Source organism: Stenella coeruleoalba (genome assembly GCF_951394435.1).
Source record: "Stenella coeruleoalba genome assembly, chromosome: 2".
Classification (NCBI taxonomy): Eukaryota; Metazoa; Chordata; class Mammalia; order Artiodactyla; family Delphinidae; genus Stenella; species Stenella coeruleoalba.
The window spans coordinates 164,834,728-164,850,881 of NC_137147.1; the positions used below are offsets into that span (position 1 = coordinate 164,834,728).

Sequence of the window (16,154 nt, forward strand, 5' to 3'; positions counted from 1 at the left end):
TTGATGTTTCACGTCAAGTTGTAACCTTAAAGTCTCTTCCTGATTTTAATGTGGAATATTTCCTCCCTTTAATTGCTAACATGTTTTTCAAATATTTACGCATGGTTTTTAAAGTGCTAATTGGCACTAGAGTAGCTGATGGATGGTAAACTGTTGGAATCAACACTAACTTAAAGCACATCATAGTAAATTTTTGTATCCTGGCCTGCTGGCATTTGTGCATTAAATGCATCCTAGCCCAGCAGTAAAATACATAAAACGGCAGTTTCAGATTTTATCTTTCCAGAGCCTCAGATGCCAGCCACTGGGTATGCTTCGGCAGAATTTGATGGAGTCTTTTGTAGAATTGTAAATGTTACAGTGAGGGTCTTATTTTTTTGAACAGAACAGTGCCTGTTTACGTGTTACAACTCATTTGGTTCAGTGGGGGGTTTAAAAAAAGAATCACCTTTCTTCTAAAACCCAAATACGTGATTAACGTAATCTTTCACGTCTCACTCTTGCTTTTTGTTTCATGCTTGTATTTCTTCCCAAATTTTCTCCCATTGTCATTAGCGTGTTCCATAAAAACACGCGTCCCGGCAGATCGAATGTGTTCCGCTGAGCCAGGCATCCTGCCCCTTCATCTGCTCATCTTCCCTTACCTCTCTGTAGTTTCCCTGAGAATTTGCTACTTATCCAATACACCGTTTTTGCAATTATTCAATTTTTCAGAGACATTTAGACAAAGGCCTTTTCTCCTCGGAATGCAGAACCTGGCCGGGAACTCCAGTCCCCACACCGTTTTCCTGTGTGGCCCCTGGGGATCCGCTCTGGGGACTCGGGTTCAGGGGACCGGAGAGGAGGCCTGGGGTTCCCTTGTCAACCGCGTCCGTGCGGATTCTGACCCAGGAACCCTGTCTGGCGACCACTGTGGCTTGTGGTGAGTTACTTCGCAGCTCTGAACCTGGCTGCTGAGAAGGACAGGAGGGTTGTTGAGTGGTTATTTGCTGCCATTCTCCGAAGTCTTCGCTAGCACGTGGTGAAGTCTGATGACAGTACCTCCCAAGTGTCACTGTCTTGTTGGATTATGTCGCATCGTTTATGGAGCGTCAAGTGTGTGAAGCGCTGCTTTATGTAAGGGTGTGGTCATTTCAGTCAGCACTGACGTAACATTGCAGTAGGTTTTCCCGTTATATTCTAATAATGGTTACTTTGACACCTTAAAGGCTTTCTCAGTCCATTTACTGAAGTTCCCTTAAAGCTTTACGTCAGTCGTATGCAAGAGTTAAAATGTCTTTTCTTGGCATAAAGTTTTAATTATTTTCAGTGGAACCAAAACCTCCTGAACCCCTTTCAGCATCATCTAAAACTTGAACTTCTTCTATTTCTGGGTAAAAAATCCATTCACAAATGAGCTGTGCAATTCCATCACCCTTTTTGACTTCGGACTTTGCCAAAATTAAACAGTAGAACACCAACACTTCCTCTGTAATCTTCAGCTATGACACCAGCCCCTACATCTATGAAGTATTTTGCAGCCAAACCAGAATGTGGAGCTAGTCTCCCATAGCACCCAGAAGGAAGAGCTATCTGAATGTCGGTTTTCACAAAGGCTTTCTCCATAGGTGGTAGTATGGAATCATAGGTGCTGTACAGGTCATAGCCCACGGCACGTGCATACCCCTTGGTCCAGGTGGTGGGGTGCTCTGAGAGCCGGACAAGGTGGAGCTGCATGCTGCCCTCCCCCGCAGGCCGGGCCCACTTGCTGGGGGAGATGACTTGTGCCTCTTGAGAGAAGGGCATGGCAGGGCAGAACGTGAGCCCAAGAGGGAGCGGGGGGACAAGAGAGAGAGAGCAGGGTGAGACCAGCACACTAAACTTGTTTTTTTGGAAGAAAATCCTAATTATTTCTAAATATGGAATGATTGTAAAATATGTAAGCCCCAAGTTGGGACACTTGTTTTTCTTAAGTTTTATATATATATATATATATATATATATATATATATATATATATATATTAAGGGAAAGATTCAGTTTCTCTCTGGTTCAATACGTAAAGATGGAGAGCATTCAGCCATGATGTTCATGTCGCGTGGTGGCGTGAAGGGACCATATCTTCCTGGATGTGCATCTATGCATCCAGCCATAGCACTTACAGGTGCTCCAGCTTTTTCTTAAGGAATCAACAAATGAATCATGACTCATTTCACACAACTTGTGGGATTTCCTTTTAACTAAGTTGGCTTAGACGTGAGAAAGTCCAGCAAAGTTCTCGCCTTATTATTAGGTCATTGGCAATGCTGATTGAAAACGGGGTGACTCTTACTGACGGGAGTGGACCTCTGTCTGGCGGATGGTACCCCTCCTCGAGCTGTCTGGACATGGTCATCCAGAAGAAGCAGAAGTGTGTGCTGGCTCAGATGTCTGCGCTGTCCAGTCTCTGATGCTAGGACCTTCTCACAGGGAGGTCAGAGAACCACAGCAGCTTCCCACATGGAGGAGATGACTGGAAGAGCATGACCCATCCAAAGATAGATACACAATGAAGTTCACTTTTTGAGATAAAATTTGTAACTCTAGCGTTTCAATGAAATCTATTCCTGTTTGAGGATCGTGGGATATCTTTTAAAATAACAAAACCCTTCTAAGTCCAACTCTAGCCAGTGTGTAAATTCAGTGCATTTTAGGAGATACTATAAATGTTCTGTTGCTAAAATGGCGGCCAATGTAATGAAAAAGCAGAGCTGCATCAATGGGAAGCAGGGATGGGCTGGATTCCGACACAATTCCGAGAACCAACTTCGACAACAGCAACAAAACTTACACGTACTGGTCTTACTTTATATTGTGGATTCAAAACAGAAGAGATTCTACCTCTACAAAGTGAAGGCAGGGGGCTATGTTTTATTTCTTTTCGACTTTATGAGGTGCATCATAAAATCTTAAGACCTTCAGAAGAGAAAATTATTGAAAGTTACCTCTGTTGTCTTATTTAAATAAGGCTTTGTGGTCAAATGTTCCAGGTCAGAGGGAACCATCAGAGTTCTGCTGAGACAAATCCATAGCGTATCCCAACAGGGCTTCTAGTTCAGAGTTTCCAAGATACTGGATTTTAAAAGATGTCACAATTAACGTGTGGAAAAAACATATTGGCTTGAAGTTTCTATTGTTGGAAGATACCGGCTAAAACATTAAAAAGTGGAACTTTTGAGATGAGAGCCATCTGATGGTTGCAGTTCAGTTTTCCAGCTCCTGCCCATCCTCTTTATCGATGCTTGGGTAGTTTGGTTGGTTGGACTCAGCGGATGGAAGGTCCAATAATGGATATTCCTGGATCATTCTGTTCCCAATAATTGAGACCTGACTATTTCAGATGACCTAACTTCTGAGAGTGATGAACTGGATATAGGACTTGGGATGTGATAGAGACCAAAGAAAAACTTAGGAGGCAATCCTGTTCAAAGTATTTACAAAAATAAAGCCAATCAAAGGTGCCTCTTCTATGACTCTTTTAGTTCTTGGTCTTCGAACCAAAGAGAAGAATGACACTTCCTGTTTGGAAGGCTGGAGTGTTGAGGAGGAGTTTTCATAAACCACTATGTTTAAGGTTAAATTTTAATGCTATTTGGGTAGTGAATTTCATGCTGTTTTAAACATTGGAGAAACTTCTGTAGGAAATGAGATTTAAAAATGAAAGGAAGAGAGGAAGAGATTGTTTTGACTTACAGAAAACTGTTTTCAGGGTTAATCGATGTTACTGCTTTTAAATAGGTTTTTAAAGAACAGGCTGGCTAACTGGTAGAACCTAAAACATCAAATGGGGAGACTTTGTGCTTGATCACTAGAGACTGAGCTGTCCCAGGATGCCGACCCTGTTGTGTAACTCTTGTCACCATCTCATTAGCTTTTAGAGCCCACAGAAGCACAACCACATTTATCGAGTCTTGGGAAAGTTTTTGTTTAATGTAGGCTAACTTTTCAGTAAATAGAAATGATGATCAAAGTTTGCTGGTTAATTAGCCATTTTAAGCATAGTCATTGCCTGAAATATGTTTTTCCTTTCCACACAGTGTATTTTTTCTCTCACCATTAAACAATATTCTAATTTGAGTTGCCACTTGAGCAATAGGTGTCAGGTTATGCAGTGAGAATAAGACAGCTCTCTGTAGTAATCCATCCGATTGCAAACTCACCCGAGTGCTTCGCGTCCCCTCCCTAATCTTGATGAGCATTTCTAGGTAATATTAAGAGCTAAACATGTGAGTTCCTTACAGAGCTTAAAAGCTATGTGTCTCAGTATAATAAATCTCTAGGTGAATTCTTGGCGGTGATGCATATGTTTCATGTGTGCCGTGATTATCTCCAGTCATAATTATTTAATACACACGGTATGTGTAACATTTATCTTCCCAAGGGAAAAATGATGTGGCATAATTCTAGCAGATTATTTATGTTGTTTCTGCTTATAATGTTTGGTAAAAAATGCTGTGTATCTGTCTTTGAAACCCCTTCTGTTCTATTTTTAAATGGCTGTATGAAAATAAAGAAACGAAGCAGAGTAAGTAATCTTGTTTCTGCATGTTTCCTCTTATAAATTACTGTGAATTCCTAATGTTCATTGAATTGATCTGCGGATGGGAACTGGCTGACGGTGAGGGTGTCCCCCTAACTGTTTGATGAGCAGTTCAGTAATGTTACCTGTTCTATAAATTTGTGCGAAGATTTGAAAGTTTCATTCGCCGTTGGAGACTGGGAAAATTTGTGTTCTTATTATCAAATATTGAATAACTAAATTTCAGAAAAATAACTTATGGAATAAGTTAAAAAATTTAAAAACGTTTCTTCCTTTTGTGTGTTTGAAAACTAGACTGCAGGCTAGTAATTTCTTGCCTTTTTAGATAATTTCATCTGTGTTCTGGCAGTACTAAGTGTTTATCTGTCAGGGGTCCTTCTCCATGATGGTCTTAAATTCTAATGTGCTCATTCATTGTGTTGAACCAAAAGAATACATTAAATGTCTAAAACAATATGAAAGAAGAAGAAAACCACTCAGTTAATACAGTGAAAATTAAAGCTATGTATTTATTCCCAGTGGAATCCTGAGACTTATTGATAAAATGAGTATTGGTAATTGCTCTGATCTGCAAAGTATTTATTTTTCTTCTTTGTACAAAAATGTATTCATCTGGTATACTCAGCGTTTTAGTGAGTAATATAAAGTGTTAACTTCAAAATTTAAAACAATTTTTCATAATTACTTTACTATCAATATATGTTGAAAATTCAGTGGGTTCTAGAGGTATAGAACAAGTAATTTATTTATGGTATTTTTTTCTAATTTCATTTTATCATAAATATATATTTTACATTAAAACGTGCTTATAGTGTAAGGCATTGAAAAACAAAGGAGTACAAAGTAGAAAATATATCTCCTGTAATTCTACAATATCAGATGTTTACTACAATATGTTAATATTTTGGGGTGTGTCATTTGTTCTTTCCATGCCTGTGATTATATTTTTTAATAGCTATATTGGTTTAAAATACCTTGGATGTACAGTGATTTATTTAATGCATCTCTTGTGTATAGTTAAGGGTGTTGTTATGAATTTTTGATAGAACTGTTATCAGTGATTTCCCTCTCAACGTCCATGTTCTTAGATTCTCACTGAGATCTTGTCCACGTGTTTCTCTCTGTTGACAAGTGCTTTCCAGCAATGGTGGTGTTTGGCCCATCCCATGAGTTTAAGGGGCCTCAGGCCACTTTGAAAGCTCTACTCCTGGAGTGCCTGTTACCTTCTGTCTCTCACCTCATCCCTTTAGATTGGGGCAGTTGGGATTTTGGTCAGAGATGAGCCAGTTGTGGAAACGTGGCCTTGATTCAGTAACAGGAGATCACATTGTAAAGATCACATTGCGAGATGGGCTACACATAAGTTACTCTTCAAAAAAAAAAAATTATTTATGTATTCCGGCTGTGCCGGGTCTTAGTTGCCACATGCGGGATCTTTAGTTGTGGCATGTAGACTTATTAGTTGTGGCGTGGGAACTCTTAGTTGCGGCACGCATGCGGGAAATAGTTCCCCGACCAGGGATTGAACCCAGGCCCCCTGCATTGGGAGCTCGAGTCTTACGCACTGGACCACCATGGAGGTCCCTAAGTTATTCTTTAGTCAAGCAATTAATAAAAATTTGAACTGATGAAAGAGGACTCCAGTGGTTGTCTGAAATTCACACCCTGCCTATTTTTTGAGGAGGGTAGCGTCAACGCATATGGGGCTTTCTACGTGTGATAGAAGACTGAAATTACATCCTGAGGGAAGCTGTCCATTTCCACAAAGCTTATGTGAGTTACTGAGTGGATGAACTTGTACTATGGGAGCAGAAAGGGAGGGACACACTCCTTGCATGCTGTGGGTAATAGTGGTTAACAGTAAACTTTGGCTTCACACGGCTTTGTAGAGTCTCGGTTTAGTGCTTAATATGACTGAGTCAGAGCTGCTCCAGTGTAATGAGAATACCAGTTGCTACATCATGAAATCATCATAAGGGTTAAATGAGCTAAGTCGCTGTCGCTCAGCACAGGACGTCTTAACACTCTAGCTGGTCTTTGTTCTTGTCACCTGCAGATTAGTGCAGTGCTTTGCCAACTTGACTTTGGATTAGAGTTGCCTGGAGGGTTTGGGAAAATAGCTTTCTAGCCCCCAGTAAGTCTGGGTGGGGCCTGAGTATTTGCATTTCTACTGAGTTCCCACGTGGTGATGATGCTCCTGGCCAGGGATCACACTTCGAGTACCTCTGGGTTAGGGCATTATAAGGGCAGGTATTATTTTGAGCCAATAAATGATATAACTTTTTCTTTTTGGCCACCTGCATGGATAACATTTAAATCACTTCAAACTTATCATCTAGTCTCATTTTTTTGGTCAAATCTGAATTGTTTTGGATTATCGTAGAAATTTAAAGCTAGAATTACATAGTTACTTTAGAGCTAGAATGATGTAGAATTTTGAGGATTTTGATGGCCTTTAAGTTTATACATAATATATGAGTATGTAATATTATATGAGTATATAATATTGGCTTAATTTTAATGAAAGTGGTTTAAGAAAAGTCATTTTCTTTGATACAGACTCTGTATATGTTTCTGATGGATCTGGTTCATTAAAACATGGGATTTGTTTTCAGAATATAAAAATAGATGCAGAATTTAAAACAATATTAGACTGTGAGCTTAAATTTTTTTTTTTTTTTTTTTTTTTTTTTTGCTTCCTTGTGAAAAATCTGCAGGGACTAGGCTCCTTTTCACGGCATTATTTCTACCAGATGTTTAAAACAACTGGAATCGTCTTGAGTATTGTCATGAGTTGCCATTGATTGGCCATCATCTGTGAGAATGAAGCTTCACTCATGTAATTTTCTTGATGAGTGCAAGACAGGGGCAGGCACTGAGTGTACGGTGTTGACACACTTAATTTAGTACTCCTTCTGCAAAGCTATTACATTGACTATTAATTGGTCTTCTGATAAAATTTCTGCTTAATGCAAATGATGAAAAAAAATGCACCCTTGGATACTAGCTGCTGCTTCTGAAATAATTCTCATGCCCTGAGATCTCATTAGTGACAGCAAGCACATCCACTTTTCTTTTGAACGTAATTAGATTTCTTTTAAATATAATGATGAAAATATATTAGACTGTGATAAAAAAATCTTTTAAGCAAAATCCTTGACTTAGAACTTTACAGTTTGTTGTAGGTCTGTTGCTTCGTCTCTTTCTTAGCGGTTTGAAAAGCAAAGAGGAGCTTGTCTGCGTTCAATCCTTCACCAGGCTGTGCTTTTCCATGGCAGTGCCTCTGTCAGCAGGCGCGAAACTTAGCAGTTTCAAACCAAAAACACTCCAACTTGCATTGTGGTTTGGAAAGCACAAGTGGTGAATAGGAAGTAGGTTTCTGCTTGTGTTTTCCTGGCATGGTCTTGTCTCTCCTTTATTTTTCTCTTTCTTGTTCTCCCTTTCTCACCATCTTCTGTTTTAGGATTTTTTAGTCAACTCTAGTAACTTACTCTGGTCGTTTCTGATGATGTGAGAGCTGTCTTATTGTTAAAGTTCTTGTGTGAAAAGTTGTGAAGTTTAAACCAAAAAAAAGCAAAACCTGAAACCAGTGGCTTCTTCACAACGTGTAGAGCATAGGAATTTATTACTTTCTGGTAAAGGATTTACAAATTATGAGACTGTCCTGCCTTGCTCTATCTTTTTATTCATTTGTCACAAAATCCTTTATTCTCTTTCAGTTTCACAACTCTCTGCAGTGAGCATCCGTCATTTTTTTTATTTACTTTTGGCTGTGTTGGGTCTATGTTTCTGTGCGAGGGCCTTCTCTAGTTGTGGCGAGTGGGGGGCCACTCTTCATCATAGTGCACGGGTCTCTCACTGTCGCGGCCTCTCTTGTTGCGGAGCACAAGCTCCAGACACTCAGGCTCAGTAGTTGTGGCTCATGGGCTTAGTTGCTCCGCGTCATGTGGGACCTTCCCAGACTAGGGCTCGAACCCGTGTCCTCTGCATTGGCAGGCAGATTCTCAACCACTGCACCACCAGGAAAGCCCCGTCATTTTTATTATAGGAAAAAAAATTGGAACCAAGTTTTAACTGTGTCCATTGAGAGGCTATGGTTACATTTACTTCTTTTTTTTTTTTTAATAAATTTATTTATTTATTTTTGGCTGCGTTGGGTCTTTGTTGCCGTGCACGGGCTTTCTCTAGTTGTGGTGAGTGGGGGCTACTGTTCCTTGTGGTACATAGGCTTCTCATTGCGGTGGCTTCTCTTGTTGCGGAGCATGGGCTCTAGGCGCGCAGGCTTCAGTAGTTGTGGCTGGTGGGTTCAGTAGTTGTGGCTCGCAGGCTCTAGAGCACAGGCTCAGTAGTTGTGGCACATGGGTTTAGTTGCTCCGTGGCATGTGGGATCTTCCCAGACCAGGGCTCGAACCCGTGTCCCCTACATTGGCAGGCGGATTCTTAATCACTGTGCCGCCAGGGAAGCCCTACATTTACTTCTTAAGTATTAGCAGATTCCGCTTACAGCAATGCATACGTGGGCCCTGTAGGAGTGACCGTCAGATGGCGTGAACTACAAGGTCAGTTAGTGGTCTTGAAACTTGTGGCTGTCTCCAGTGTTGGCACTGGAGACATTTGGGGCTGGATTGTTTGCTCTTGGTTGTGTGGGGCTGTCCTGAGCGTTGTAGGAGGTTTAGCGGATTTCCCTGACCTGTACCAGCTAGTGTCAATACCACCCTCCCCCAGTTGTGACAACCAGAAGTGTCTCCACACCAGTCAATGTCCCTGGGACAAACACTCTAGAGGAAGAGGTGCATTTGACTTGGTGGCCCAGTGAACAAATATGTAAATCTGTAAACAGCCTTCCTACTTAAAATATACATTGATATTTTCTATTCTTTTCTGTTCCATTTCATTCATTTCATACCATTTTATTTAAATTTATTATTATTATTATCATTATTTGGCAGTGAGGCATGAGGGACCTTTCATTTTTCGGGTTTTTTTTTTTCCTAACATCTTTATTAGAGTATAATTGCTTTACATTGTTGTGTCAGTTTCTGCTGTATAACAAAGTGAATCAGCTATACATAAACATATAGCCCCATATCTCCTTCCTCTTGTGTCTCCCTCCCACCCTCCCTATCCCACCCCTCCAGGTTCACAAAACACCAAGCTGATCTCCTTGTGCTATGCGGCTGCTTCCCACTAGCTCTCTGCTTTTCATTTGGTAGTGTATATATGTCCATGCCACTCTCTCACTTTGTCCCAGCTTACCCTTTCCCTTCCCCATGTTCTCAAGTCCATTCTCTATGTCTGTGTCTTTATTCCTATCCTGCCCCTAGGCTGTTCAAACCTTTTTTTTTTTAGATTCCATATATATGTGTTAGCATTCGGTATTTGTTTTTCTCTTTCTGACTTACTTCACTCTATATGAAAGACTCTAGGACCATCAACCTCACTACAAATAATTCAATTTCGTTTCTTTTTATGGCTGAGTAATATTCCATTGTATATATGTGCCACATCTTCTTTATCCATTCATCTGTCGATGGACACTTAGGTTGCTTCCATATCCTGGTAAATGTAAACAGTGCTGCAGTGAACATTGTGGTACATGTCTCTTTTTGAATTATGGTTTTCTCAGGGTATATGCCCAATAGTGGGATTGTGGGTCCTATGGTAGTTCTATTTTTAATTTTTTAAGGAACCTCCATACTGTTCTCCATAGTGGCTGGATCAATTTACATTCCAACCAACAGTGCAAGAGGGTTCCCTTTTCTCCACACCCTCTCTGGCATTTATTGTTTGTAGATTTTTTGGTGATGGCCATTCTGACTGGTGTGAGGTGATACCTCATTGTAGTTTTGATTTGCATTTCTCTAATGATTAGTGATGCTGAGCATCCTTTCATGTGTTTGTTGGCCATCTGTATATCTTCTTTGGAGAAATGTCTGTTTAGGTCTTCTGCCCATTTTTGGATTGCGTTGCTTGTTTTTTTGATATTGAGCTGCATGAGCTGCTTGTATATTTGGAGATTAATCCTTTGTTGCTTCATTTGCAAATATTTTCTCCCATTCTGAGGGTTGTCTTTTCATCTCGTTTATGGCTTCCTTTGCTGTGCAAAAGCTTTTAAGTTTCATTAGGTCCCATTTGTTTATTTTTGTTTTTATTTCCATTTCTCTAGGAGGTGGGTCAAAAAGGATCTTGCTGTGATTTATGTCATAGAGTATTCTGCCTATGTTTTCCTCTAAGAGTTTTAGAGTATCTGGCCTTATGTTTAGGTCTTTAATCCATTTTGAGTTTATTTTTGTGTATGGTGTTAGGGAGTGTTCTAATTTCATTCGTTTACATGTACCTCTCCAATTTTCCCAGCACCACTTATTGAAGAGGCTGTCTTTTCTTCATTGTATATCCTTGCCTCCTTTGTCATAGATTAGTTGACCATATGTGTGTGGGTTTATCTCTGAGCTTTCTGTCCTGTTCCATTGATCTGTATTTCTGTTTTTGTGCCAGTACCATCCTGTCTTGATTAATGTAGCTTTGTAGTATAGTCTGAAGTCCAGGAGCCTTATTCCTCCAGCTCCATTTTTCTTTCTCAAGATTGCTTTGGCTCTTCGGGGTGTTTTGTGTTTCCATACAAATTGTGAAATTTTTTGTTCTAGTTCTGTGAAAATGCCATTGGTAGTTTGATAGGAATTGCACTGAATCTGTAGATTGCTTTGGGTAGTATAGTCATTTTCACAATGTTGATTCTTCCAATCCAAGAACATGGTATATCTCTCCATCTGTTTGTATCATCTTTAATTTCTTTCATCAGTGTCTTATAGTTTTCTGCATACAGGTCTTTTGTCTCCTTCAGTAGGTTTATTCCTAGGTATTTTATTCTTTTTGTTGCAGTGGTAAATGGGAGTGTTTCCTTAATTTCTCTTTCAGATTTTTCATCATTAGTGTATAGGAATGCAAGAGATTTCCGTGCATTAATTTTGTATCCTGCTACTTTACCAAATTCATTGAATAGATCTAGTAGTTTTCTGGTAGCGTCTTTTGGATTCTCTATGTATAGTATCTTGTCATCTGCAAACAGTGACAGCTTTACTTCTTCTTTTCCCATTTGGATTCCTTTTACTCGTTTTTCTTCTTTGACTACTGTGGCTAAAACTTCCAAAACTATGTTGAATAATATTGGTGAGAGTGGAAAACCTTGTCTTGTTTCTGATCTTAGAGGAAATGCTTTCAGATTTTCACCATTGAGAATGATGTTGGCTGTGGGTTTGTCATATAAGGTCTTTATTATGTTGAGGTAAGTTCCCTCTGTGCCTACTTTATGGAGGGTTTTTATCATAAATGGGTGTTGAATTTTGTCGAAAGCTTTTTCTGCATCTATTGAGATGATCATATGGCTTTTCTCCTTCAATTTGTTAGTATGGTTTATCACGTTGATTGATTTGCGTATATTGAAGAATCCTTGCATTCCTGGGATAAACCCCACTTGATCATGGTGTATGATTCTTTTAATGTGCTGTTGGATTCTGTTTGCTAGTATTCTGTTGAGGATTTTTGCATCTATGTTCATCAGTGATATTGGCCTGTAGTTTTCTTCCTTTGTGACATCATTGTCTGGTTTTGGTATCAGGGTGATGGTGGCCTCGTAGAATGAGTTTGGGAGTGTTCCTGCCTCTGCTGTATTTTGAAGGAGTTTGAGAAGACTAGGTGGTAGCTCTTCTCTAAATGTTCGACAGAATTCACCTGTGAAGCCATCTGGTCCTGGGCTTTTGTTTGTTGGAAGATTTTTAATCACAGTCTCACTTTCAGTGCTTGTGATTGGTCTGTTTATATATTCTATTTCTTCCTGGTTCAGTCTTGGAAGGTTGTGCTTTTCTAAGAATTTGTCCATTTCTTCCAGATTGTCCATTTTATTGGCATAGAGTTGCTTGTAGTAATCTCTCATGATCCTTTGTATTTCTGCAGTGTCATTGTTACTTTTTTTTCTTTTCTAATTCTATTGATTTGAGTCTTCTCCGTTTTTTTCTTGATGAGTCTGGCTAATGGTTTATCAATTTTGTTTATCTTCTCAAAGAACCAGCTTTTATTTTTTTTGTTTGTTTGTTTGTTTATTTTGTTTTTTGCGGTATGCGGTCCTGTCACCGCTGTGGCCTCTCCCGTTGTGGAGCAAAGGCTCCGGATGGACACGGAGGCGCAGGCTCAGTGGCCATGGCTCACGGGCCAGCCGCTCCGCGGCACTTGGGATCCTCCTGGACCGAGGCACGAACCCGTGTCCCCTGCGTCAGCAGGCGGACTCTCAACCACTGTGCCACCAGGGAAGCCCCCCAGCTTTTACTTTTATTGAACTTTGCTATCGTTTCCTTCATTTCTTTTTCATTTGTTTCTGATCTAATCTTTATGATTTCTTTCCTTCTGCTAAATTTGGGGGTTTTTTGTTCTTCTTTCTCTAATTGTTTTAGGTATAAGGTTAGGTTGTTTGAGTTGTTTCTTGTTTCTTGAGGTAGGATTGTATTGCTATAAACTTCCATCTTAGAACTGCTTTTGCTGCATCCCATAGGTTTTGGGTTGTTGTGTTTTCATTGTCATTTGTTTCTAGGTATTTTTTGATTTCCTCTTTGATTTCTTCAGTGATCTCTTGGTTATTTAGTAGTGTGTTGTTTAGTCTCCATTTGTTTGTGTTTTTTTTTTTTTTCCCCCCGGTACACGGGCCTCTCACTGTTGTGGCCTCTCCCGTTGCAGAGCACAGGCTCTGGATGTGCAGGCCCAGCGGCCATGGCTCACGGGCCCAGCCGCTCCGCGACACATGGGATCTTCGCAGACTGGGGCATGAACCCGCGTCCCCTGCATCGGCAGGCGGACTCTCAGCCACTGCACCACCAGGGAAGCCCTGTTTGTGTTTTTTACTGATTTTTTCCTGTAATTGATATCTAGTCTCATAGCATTGTGGTCGGAAAAGATACTTGATATGATTTCAATTTTCTTAAATTTACCAGGGCTTGATTTGTGACCCAAGATACGATGTATCCTGGAGAATGTTCCATGAGCACTTGAGAAGAAAGTGTATTCTGTTGTTTTTGGATGGAATGTCCTATAAATATCAATTAAGTACATCTTGTTTAATGTATCATGTAAAGCTTGTGTTTCCTTATTTATTTTCGTTTTGGTTGATCTGTCCATTTGTGAAAGTGGGGTGTTAAAATCCCCTACTATGATTGTGTTACTGTCAATTTCCCCTTTTATAGCTGTTAGCATTTGCCTTATGTATTGAGGTGCTCCTATGTTGGGTGCATAAATATTTACAATTGTTATATCTTCTTCTTGGGTTGATTTCTTTTCTCTCTCTCTTTTTTTTTTTTTTTTTTTTTTTTGCGGTACGTGGGCCTCTCACTGTTGTGGCCTCTCCCGTTGCGGAGCACAGGCTCCGGATGCGCAGGCTTAGTGGCCATGGCTTATGGGCCCAGCCGCTCCACGGCATGTGGGATCTTCCTGGACCAGGGCACGAACCTGTGTCCCCCGCATCGGCAGGTGGACTCTCAACCACTGCGCCACGAGGGAAGCCCTGATTTCTTGATTATGTAGTATCCTTCTTTGTCTCTTGTAATAGTCTTTGTTTTAAAGTCTATTTTGTCTGAGATGAGAATTGCTTCTCCAGCTTTCTTTTGATTTCCATTTGCATGGAATATCTTTTTCCATCCCCTAACTTTCAGTCTGTATGTCCCCCTAGGTCTGAAGTGGGTCTCTTGTAGACAGCATATATATGGGTCTTATTTTTGTATGCATTCAGCCAGTCTATGTCTTTTGGTTGGAGCATTTAATCCATTTACATTTAAGGTAGTTATCGATATGTATGTTCCTTTTACCATTTTCTTAACTGTTTTGGGTTTGTTATTGTAGGTGTTTTCCTTCTGTTGTGTTTCCTGCCTAAAGCTGGTTTGGTGGAGCTGAATTCTCTTATCTTCTGCTTGTCTGTAAAAGTTTTAATTTCTCTGTCACATCTGAATGAGATCCTTGCTTGGTAGAGTAATCATGGTGGTAGGTTTTTCTCCTTCATCACTTTAAATATGTCCTGCCACTCCTTTCTGGCTTGCAGAGTTTCTGCTGAAAGGTCAGCTGTTAACCTTATGGGGATTCACTGGTATGTTATTTGTTATTTTTCCCTTGCTGCTTTTAATATTTTGTATTTGTATTTAATTTTTGATAGTTTGATTAATGTGTATCCTGGCGTGTTTCTCCTTGGATTTATCCAGTATGGGACTCTCTGTGCTTCCTGGACTTGATTGACTCTTTCCTTTCCCATATTAGGGAAGTTTTCAACTATAATCTCTTCAAATATTTTCTCAGTTCCTTTCTTTTTCTCTTCTTTTTCTGGGACCCCTATAATTTGAATGTTGGTGTGTTTAATGTTGCCCCAGAGGTCTCTGAGACTGTCCTCAATTCTTTTCATTCTTTTTTCTTTATTCTGCTCTGCAGTAGTTATTTCCACTATTTTATCTTCCAGGTCACTTATCTGTTCTTCTCCCTCAGTTATTCTGCTATTGATTTCTTCTAGAGAATTTTTAATTTCATTTATTGTGTTGTTCATCATTGTTTGTTTGCTCTTTAGTTCTTCTAGGTCCTTGTTAAACGTTTCTTGTATTTTCTCCATTCTATTTCTGAGGTTTTGGATCATCTTTACTATCATTATTCTGAATTCTTTTTCAGGTAGACTGCCTATTTCGTCTTCATTTGTTTGGTCTGGTGGGTTTTTACCTTGATCCTTCATCTGCAGTGTATTTCTCTGTCTTCTCATTTTGCTTAACTTACTGCGTTTGGGGTCTCCTTTTAGCAGGCTGCAGTTTCGTAGTTCCTGTTGTTTTTGGTGTCTGTCCCCAGTGGGTAAGGTTGGTTCAGTGGGTTGTGTAGGCTTCCTGGTGGAGTGGACTAGTGCCTGTGTTCTGGTGGGTGATGCTGGATCTTGTCTTTCTGGTGGGCAGGACCACGTCCGGTGGTGTTTTTTGGGGTGTCTGTGACCTTATTATGGTTTAGGCAGCCTCTCTTCTAATGGATGGGGTTGTGTTCCTGTCTTGCTTGTTGTTTGTCATGGGGTGTCCAGCACTGGAGCTTGCTGGTCTTTGGGTGGAGCTGGGTCTTAGTGTTGAGACGGAGACCTCTGGGAGAGCTCTCACCGATTGATATTATTTGGGGCTGGGAGGTCTCTGGTGGACCAATGTCCCCAACTCGGCTCTCCCACCTCAGAGGTTCAGGCCTGACACCAGGCCGGAGTGCCAAGACCCTGTCAGCCACATGGCTCAGAAGAAAAGGGAGAAAAAAAGAAAGAAAGAAAGAAAAAGTTATTAAAATAAAAAATGAAAAAAAATTAAAAATTAAAAAGTAAAAAGTAATAAAAACAAAAGAAAGAAAGAATAAAGCAGTCAAACCAAAAAACAAATCCACCAATGATAATAAGCGCTAAAAACTATACTTATAAAAAAAAAGAGAGAGACAGAACTCTAGGACAAATGGTAAAAAGCAAAGCTATACAGACAAAATAACACAAAGAAGCATACACATACACACTCACAAAAAGAGAAAAAAGAAAAAAAAATTTATATATAAAAAAGGAAGAGAGCGA

The 16,154-nt window shown here is 40.0% G+C and overlaps 1 protein-coding gene and 1 pseudogene across 19 annotated transcripts in view; one reads left to right on the plus strand and one right to left on the minus strand.

The window, feature by feature from the left end:
• Positions 1 to 16,154, plus strand: part of PARD3 (par-3 family cell polarity regulator) — a 637,508-nt gene that overhangs the window by 216,046 nt on the left and 405,308 nt on the right. The gene's annotated exons all lie outside the window — the stretch shown is intronic.
• On the minus strand, positions 750 to 1,785 carry LOC307182693 (deoxyuridine 5'-triphosphate nucleotidohydrolase, mitochondrial-like; annotated as a pseudogene). Its single transcript has one exon. The product of its transcript is annotated as a deoxyuridine 5'-triphosphate nucleotidohydrolase, mitochondrial-like (transcript).